Source organism: Peromyscus californicus, unplaced genomic scaffold, assembly GCF_007827085.1.
Source record: "Peromyscus californicus insignis strain IS unplaced genomic scaffold, ASM782708v3 Scaffold_16__1_contigs__length_79575227, whole genome shotgun sequence".
In the NCBI taxonomy this organism is placed as follows: domain Eukaryota; kingdom Metazoa; phylum Chordata; class Mammalia; order Rodentia; family Cricetidae; genus Peromyscus; species Peromyscus californicus.
The window spans coordinates 56722543-56732326 of record NW_026294458.1 but is presented as its reverse complement, the minus strand read 5'-3'; positions in this window follow the sequence as shown (position 1 = coordinate 56732326).

Sequence of the window (9784 nt, the reverse complement as noted above, 5' to 3'; positions counted from 1 at the left end):
TTTTCACAGAAAAAAATCAATAGAATGATGTATGGCACATAGGTATCCCCTCAATGTTTATGGTTATAATGCATCTCTTTCCTGCCCTGTGTCTACACAATTTCTTGGTCAAGCTTCCCAAAGCAGTTGTCTAGACAAGGTTGCTTACTCTTTCTTTTCCCTTTAGTCATTCTGCACCAACTCTCTCCCTTTCATCTCAGGCTACTTTACTGGATCTGGACTTGGCAAGTTCATTTGTAAACTTCTGTTACCATGGTTAATGGAACTTTTCCAATTACTGCTATTGACCTGTGTGTCAGCAGTGTTTGAGAGTGAATGTCTCAACTTTCTTAACACGCATAGAATATTATTTTCATCCTATCTGCCTCTTGTCTCTACTTAGACCCCTCTTTGCTCTACTCTTACTTCAATCATCTTATGAGTCCTATCACTGTAGAGATCAGCCATAAATGCATGGTCCTCACATTTTTTTTCCTCTCTCAACTTACAAATCAGTACAGGCAAGGACCTACACAGAATCTGAAGATAGACAACTGGGACATTTTATACCTAACATTTAATCCCAAACTACAAATCCCTTCCACCAATCCTGTTATCTACCCATCTTTACTTATTGAATACCCTTTCCATTAACTGCAATCTGTCAGTTTTTCTCATCCATTATTTCCAGAAGGTCATATAAATTCTTTAGCATCATTGTGCTCACTTTATTTCAGAGCCCTTGGATAGCTTCCTGGACCACAGCAGTTGTTTCCTGTCTTTCCTCACTGACTTGGCTAGCTACCTCTTCTGATACTTTCTTCTTGAGAAGATCCTGCTGGCTTTCCTTGCACAATCTTTTCACTAACTGCTATAGCAATGGGAATAAAATAAAACAAAAACTTAGCATGGAATTTTGTATACACAGGATAAATAGCATTTCTGTGCTACACTATTTAGATTTATATTATTTGATGTTCTTATTAATTTGCAAAGTAAGTTTTTAAAATTTTCAAATATGCTTATTTATTCTTTTATTTTGATTACCCTTTTTAAACACCCCTAATAAAATATAGTCAGAGACATTTTTATCACTATATCTATATTATGTTAACTTCAACAAATAGTTTTGAAGTTGAGTAAAATTTTAAGGGGAACTTTCAAATAATTCCTAAGAAAGAATGAAAGTGTAGCTCATGTGTTGGAAAATACTTAACCTCATGAAGAATGTTTTTGAAAGAAAATTTTATTTCTAATTTCTTTACCTGTTAATACCAGATGGAGGTCAGCTGGAGCCATATGTATGAACTTTGGAAGCTGACAGAATAAGGCATACAATTTTGTTGGCTTTCCAAAAACAGTGTGACTTTGGTAAAGTTACAGAAGAAACTTGGAGTCTGGTTTTATAATCAAGAAAATTTGAATATTAATACCTAACTCTAGTAATGTAAAATGATATTATATGACATTCACACCTCTGTAAAAACTCAATACCAACTTTATTATCTTGCTCTCAGGCTTAAGACACTGTGTGTTAGTTCACATCAGTGAGTGCTTTCCCAGGACCACTTGAATGGGCTCCATCTCAAGAAGGAAAAGGTTGAGCATGCCTGGTTGAATATCTTCTCTAGTTTTGCCAATGCTCTGTTCCTGAATTCAGATGCTCACAAGAGACTTCTCTCTGGTTACTGGCATGGGAGGAGGGTGTTACTCTCTGTGGTGTAATTAAAATTTCATTTTAAGGTTTTTAACCATTATTATATCGTTATCATTATAAGGATTGGTTTATTTTAATCAATTTCTACCACTGAACCTTTTCTTTGTATGTGTGTTCCACGTGTTCATGTCGCCAGGACTGTTGCTAGTGAACTTGGTGACACACTCTCCAGTTACACTGTTAACTATTCTGCTAAGATTTATTAGCCAGGGTGATTTACTTTAGTAAGTTATGCTCAGGACTCTGCACCTGCAAATTTCCCATTCTTGAATCCAACCAACTAAAACTCTAAAATATTTGAAAAGTGTATCTGTAGTGAACATCTATAAACATTTTTGACATTATACTATGCAAACATGATAACATAAAAATAAGCAAAATTAAATACTACTTGCTGAATATTCCCATGGTATTAGCCAGTATAAATAATCTGGATTGATTTAAGGCATGTGGTCATATGTGTTTGAATTACATATAAATATTACACTATTTTGTCCAATGTCCTTGAACATTCCCTAGGAATTCGCTTGAATTAAGTGCCTGTGGATACCGAGGAACCACTTTCCTCTGGTTTGCAGATTTGCTTTTAACCTTTATATTTTCAGATGTATAAAACATCATGATTCCTGCCCCCCCATACCAGTATATCAAAAGCACAGTAGTAACTCAAAGGATCTAAATTTTGCAAAGCTGATCTGGCATTTGATGAGGGCATTGCTTATACAAAATGTTCAATAATAGTTTTACATAGTTCCTAAGACAAACAGCAAAAGAGTTACTTCATAGTGACAGTGTTTGTTGTTACTGACTTGGAGGAATCAGACTCAGTGCTAAAGATACAATGTAAATATGCAAAAGACCACAGAAGTCATCCAAAAGGAAATAAAGACTTGAGTCTAATTTGTATGGCATGTATTGACATTTGACTGAAAATAACATATGCAACAGGCAAAGATTAGCACAATATTGTTTTCCAGAATACTTTTATTTTCATAAAGCACAATATGGTTTTATGAGAAGAGTGAGGGTGAATTTCGGTTGTACAAAATATGTATCCAGATAATGAGAATGGAAGGTCTGGAACACAAAAGGAAAGGCCGGGATGAATCAAATCTATATCAGCCATAAGGTAATAGAGAAGAAACGAACATTGGGCATTGTAAATGAAGTCAATAACTCTTTAAGTATTGGACCAAGGTAGATTATCTTATCTCAGGCACAGAAGAACCCACTGCATATTCTTCAGCAGTTCAACTCAAAGACGAGAAAAATAGTGAAAAAACGAAAGAGTATGTAAGAAAATGAAGGCATTTATAAAATTTCATAATATCTACAGTGATTGTCTAATAAACAATTTTTCACTATTTTTTGATGTATAGAATAGACATAGTCTGTACTGTCAGGGTTGAACAGAAGTGAGTCACAGGGAAAGACACCCTGGTCACAGGCAGTGAATAGTGACTTCTGCGTTTCTGGCTAATGTGACTGTGGTATTGGTCGTGTCACTGGCCCTTGCTGAGGACTAAATTACACTGAAATTTATAATTAAATTAATTAATAAGTGAGAGTTCTTAAAGAAATGATGATTGGTAGCAGAGTTACTCTTCTTTATAAAGAATTCCTCACCAGTTCCTCTGTAGCACTGACCCTTAAAGTCAGACATTACATTTTGTGGTTTATTTATAGTAATGACATTTAAATGCCAGCTTTTTAGCCTGCTAGTAATATTTATGAAAGGCTATATATTTAAGGATAAAGAACTCTTCTGGGTTATATAGGAAAAATCTTTTCTTAAAAGAATAAATTCGGTTTCTTTTTGTTCAGCAGAAAATTGTCACGCAGCGTATCATGTTGCAAAATAAAAGTTTGCACTCACAATAGGGTTCATGGGCTATGATAGCACTTGTTATGTTTTTTCAAAACTATTATCCTCCAAAATTATACAGAAAAATCTAAATCAAAAGGGAACTTAAAAAAATCCAGCATTGGACCAGAACAGTTTACTTAGATTCCCTTTTTTTACTTCAGTTGTTATTGGCAATGTTTTCTAGCTCAAGGTCTGAGATGTTTGAATTCTAGGTCTCTGATTTTCCACTTGTTGTTAACAGTAATGATACTGTTCACTGGTGCAGTTGGTGTCTCTCTTCACTCCGCAGTGGCAATGGTGGATGTATTTATTTGCAGATACTGTCCTAAGAATAGAACTTTCAAATTAAAAAAAGAAAGGAAGAAAGAAACGGGGTGGAAAATTTTCCTAACACATGATCCTATTCAGAGGCCAGATAGTGTTTTGACAACTCTATTTTTGTAAACTCCTTTGTTACAGAGAAAGAAAAATATGGTTCCTGAAATATCTGGAAGAGTCACAACAAATTATAATAAAATCCTACCTTGGGAGGTATTTTTAAACAATTTAAAAACCACCTGGCTTGTTTGTGAAAATGCAGAATATTACAAGTGAAAAGTAAGTTTTGATTCCCAGGGATCGGGGAGACACAGCTGAGCACAGAACAGGCTTGTGTATCATTTTTTAAAGATATCCCAGAGGATTGATGCTGTAATTTCTTTACTGGATGTTTACAGATATTGTCTCATTATCTGTCCACAGTAGATGCTTACTAAGTATTTGGTTGAACAAATTAAGAAGTTAGGTTTATAATCCTGAACGTCGGTATAGAAGGAACTAAAGAAGGATGAGATGCAAGCTTTCCTCACTTATTCTATGCACTGATTTTATTCATAAATATACACGTTAGACACACACACACATAGACCAGTAATTTCTGGAATATCCTACCTTCATATCCTTAGAATTAAAATACCCTGTGTAGTAGTCCCTTTTCTGGTGTGGACCTACCTGGCCGTCATAGACTTCCATAGCTTCGGCCTCCATTCTGTTCTTTCCTCTCAGTGTCTACACATCCCTATCTCTTCTATAACTGCTTCTTAGAGAGCATTTTCTTCAGTGCTTTCTTTTCGATCTGTCTCCCACTGTCTCTAACATTCTGTGGAGTACGCTTGGTAGTTGCCATCATCCCTGTTCCCAGTACACACTCAACTGGTGTTTTCAACAAAATCCACTATAGCCTGGTGGTGATATATTGTGCACCCCAATATATTCTGTACCCTAATAGTACACTCTAATAAACTTGTCTGGGGATCAGAGAATAGAACAGCCACTAGATTAGACATAGAAGTCAGGCAGTGGTGGCACACATGCCTTTAATCCTATCACTTAGGAGGCAGAGATCCGTCTGGATCTCTGTGAGTTCAAGGCCACACTGGGAACAGAGCCAGGCATGGTGGCACACATCTTTAATCCCAGAACTTGAGATCACATGTCTTTGCTTGGGAAGGACACACACCTTTAATCCCAGGAAGTGATGGCAGGAAGCAGAAGGGTATATAAGGCCTGAGGACCAGGAACTGGAGGGTTTAAGCTTTTAGTTTTTTTAGCAGCAATTCAGCTGAGATCCCTTCAGGGTGAGGACTCAGAAGTTTTCAATCTGAGGATTCATGGAAACAAAATCAGCTGAGGAGTTGGCAATGTGAGGCTGGTTGTGGCTGTTCTGTCTCTTTGATCTTCTAGCTTTTACTCCAATACCTGATTCCGGGTTTTTTCATTAATAAGACCTTTTAAGATTCGTGTTACATAGTCTCTAGCCTGTATTTCTAAGTGTATGTTGAATCTTAATTCTATTGCATACCTAATATAATATACTCTGTTTACATATGCTTTTTCTCTATTGTAATCACCATGCGGTAATGATTCAGCCAATCATTTGTGCAATTTCAAATAAACCCCTCTTCTTTGTATTATTTGAACAACCTTTTGATTCAATTCAGTTTATTCCTGCCTTCCTCTATCTTGTTTTCTTCCAATTTTGATTCTTAATGTCTATGACTTCCCAGAGATGTTTACTATCAATCCCTTCTTTATTTTCTGAGGATTCATTATATTCAACAGAAAAGATAAAAATGTGACATTGTTGTAGGATGTTTGGTATGTCACCGAATTTTTGTCATTCCCCCAATCTTCGATCAGTTGAGTATCTTCACGATGTGTCTTCTTTCAAAATTGGATATTCTGAAGTCTTACCTAGTGTAGAAGCAATGACAGTTGAGCTTGAATATGAAATGTTTCACAAAAGGGTCATGTATTGAGGAATTGGTCCTCAGTTGGTAGGTTCACTTGCTGGGAAATGGTTTGGATTATAAAGGTTCTGAATTCATCAATGGATTCATTCATTCATGGTTTCTTTATTCAATGAAATTATGTATAAATGGTAGGAAGTATGCCTCAGTTAGAAGTATGTCACTGAGGCTGTACATTTGAAGGACATTTTGTCCCTGGGACAAGTCTGTCTCTGTACTTGCTGGCCACAATGGACTAAGCATCTCTGTCCTATCATGCTGTGGGATGTTCTGTATGGCAAATGTGTTGCTGATTGGTCAATAAATAAAACATTGATTGTCCATTGGCTAGGCAGGAAGTGTAGGCAGGACAAGGAGGAGAATAAAGCTGGGAAGTGGAAGGCTGAGTCAGAGAGACACTGCCAGCCGCCACGATGACAAACAGCATGTGAAGATGCCGGTAAGCCACGAGCCATATGGCAATGTATAGATTAATGGAAATGGATTAATTTAAACTGTAAGAACAGTTAGCAAGAAGCCGGCCACGGCCATACAGTTTGTAACCAATATAAGTCTGTGTTTACTTGGTTGGGTCTGAGCGGCTGTGGAACTGGCAGGTGAGAGAGATTTGCCCTGATTGTGGGCCAGGCAGGAAAACTCTATCTACACTATCATGTCCTTCTGACATGGTGCTCAGCCCCATGACATACTCATAAACTGCAGAAACATATGAATATTGACTGAATCTATGAGCCAAGGTAAACTATTCATCCTCTAAGTGTATTTATCAAATATTTGCTTGAGAGGTTAGAAAACTTACTCGAGTAGTAATCCAAAGACTAGAACAAACTGAGTTTTTGCACTGACAGGCAAACATGTCCAATCTCTGAATCACCTAGCTTGCTAATCATAGGCCATCTGTGGAGGGACCTCCGTCTTCTTCTGTCCTTCAAAGGCACCTTAAAAGATATTTCAGCTATCTTCTTGGAGAATTTGAATCCTCAGTATTCTCTGGACTTTATGCTGAATCCACCCATTAAAATGTTTCCTATTGTATCATAGAGACGAAAACATTCCAGCATCAGACCTTTCTTTTTTTTTTTTCTTCTCATTCAGCAACGTTTATCACCTTGTGAATGCCCTTTATGAATCTGCTATCCAGCAAAGAAAACAATAACAGGAAAAACAGCAATGAAAATAACAATAACAGCTAACAATTATACAGTGCTAATTATGTGTTGGGCACAATTCCAAACACAGAATCCCCAGCCTTGCTGTCTTTCTATTCATAAGATTAAGCAATTTCTTCTTCCAGCAATGATGGCAATCATAAAAGTGGGAATTGAGGGAGGGCTTTCTTCTTGTGCCGTATATTTTCTATTGCCAGGATAATACAATGATGTCCTTCAGGCACGTTTCAAATTTTGATTATGCGTTTCAGTTCCATATTTAACCTGAAAAAAATCCTGATTTTGTTTTAGCGAACTAAAGTATTTCTTGGACAATTTAACATACTAGGAATTTTTGTCATTTCCAATGCTTCTTAACATTAGAATGAAACACAATCACCTGGAAAGTTTGTTAAGGGTTACATTGGGGTGTCACTCATCAGTTTTCACTTAGCAAAAGAAGAGAGTACACCTAAGTTTTCATTTAAAAATTTTCAGATAAAAGTGTTACTGGGGATCACATCCATGGATTATATTTGGACAACACGTTTAATGCATAATTGTTGGCTAATGCTGTCTTACAAATATTCCGACAAGATGCTATTATAACTCAGTGAAGAAAGTACAATATACCACTGTTGATAGCTGTTTAAATGATGGGGACATATCCAAAAGTCACTTAGGTCAGCTTGGTGGGGAGGCCAGGAACATAAAGTTTTCATATTTCAAGTCTAGCTAGCAAACTTAATCTTTAGTTTTAAAACTCTATATGTGTTCATCATTATACACACATCAAAATAATGCACAAATTTAAGACTCTGATGGATTGTTCTGATTTTTCTTAATTAAAAAAGACTTTCCTCAATTCTTGGTTGGTTTGCAGGAAAACAGCATGATTATGTTAACTTTTTCTCATGTTAACAGAGATTTTCTGAAAACTAATATTCCATGAAGCTTGCCCCTAGTGTACTTAACTTGGTATAAAGTATAATCCACAGGTCTCTCCTAAAATGGATGCATTCAATAATGAATTAGAGATATCTGAGAATGAGCAAAGTACTTCTTATGAAATAGAAATATTTTAAGTAGAAAGTATAAAATCAAAATGAAATTTGTATTAATTACAATCCTCATTCCTATTTCAAAAGCATATTTACAGCTAGCAATTTAACCATGTTTATGACAATATATGCATTGCAATGATAACTGAGGAATGTTCATATAGAGTGAAAATTATTTGTTGTGATCATTAGTATTTTTAGCTTGATACAACCTAGAATCACCTGGAAAGAGAATCTCGGTGAGAGATTTCTACATTTTATTGGCCTCTGGGCATGCCTGTGGTAGATTTCATTAGTTAAGTTAATTGGAATGGTCAATTTGGTATCCATGCCACTGTGGGTAACACCATTCCCTAGGTATAAGTAGTTCTGACTGGTGTGAGAGTAATAAATTGATATGAGCACAAGCAAGGAAGCAGGATGTATCCGTGTATTTCTTTCTGCTCTTGACAGTGGATGTGATGCGAGTAGCTGTTTGAAATTCTGCCTTGACTGCCCCACAGGATGGACTGTAACCTGTCCTTGTGAAGCAAAGTCTCCCTCTCCCCCTCCCCCAAGTAGACTTGTGTCAGGATATTTCATTTAAACAATAGAAATGAACTAGAATAGCCATTAGCAGGCTTTTAATTTATAAGATTAACTTCAAGAGCTTCAATTTTGAAGTGGCTATGATAACTTTTATGAGAATCAGTATCTGTACCTTCCATGTTACTAGTCTTCTATCTTCAGATCAAGTCTTCGAGAATAGTGGAGTATAGAACAAATATAATTAGTTGAAGTAGAAATGTCCAATATCTAGCCCTGGCTAGTACGTATTACCTCATACAAGATAATGTTAGATCACCTGGGCGGTTGTTTCACTTAGTGTTAAAATGAAAGAACAATGCAGGCATTTGTAGATGAACAGTCTTATTAAATAAGAAACACAGAGCCAATTGCAGAGTTAAAAGCCCAAGAGGTCAGAGCAGTAGCTGAGAGCTGAGCTTACCCTTCGCTGCCGCTGCTGTCCTTCCTCTCAGCAAGAGACCTACTTCCTGTGTGTCTGTCTTTTTATAGACTTTCTGTTCTGCCTTCTCATTGGTTGTAAACCCAACCACATGACCTCCTCATCACTGCCTGTCTGTACAGACCTCCAGGTCTTCTATGGTTAGTATTGAGATTAAAGGCATGTGTCTCCATGATGGCAGTGTCCTTGAACACAGAGATCCGCCTAGCTCTGTCTCCCAAGTGCTGGGATTAAATGTGTGCACCACCACCGCCCAGCTTCTGCTATGGCTTGCTATTAGCTCTGACCCCCAGGCAACTTTATTTATTAACATACAAATAAAATCACATTTCAGTACAAATAAAATATCACCATAGGCATTTATTATAGACTATGAGAACAGCACCATTACTAAACAAGTGTAGCATTCACACATACAAAGAACTGTTCTTAATTTGTAGTGTCTTTGCCAGATTCACAGTGGCCAAGACCACTGAGGAAAACCAACCTTGATGTCTCAGGCTCAGATAGTGGTTGATAAATGGCTACAACTCTCCACTATGACCTCAACTGTGTGAATCAACATTTTAACTTTTGAGCTGGAAGTCTCCTTACATTTATGTAGTAAATGCCAAATATGACAAAGTCATTCCTTCTCCCTGCACATAATGGCTGGAGAGCTAGTGATACTCTTCTGAAGGTAACAATGCATGACAAAATCACACCATGTTGTAAGCTT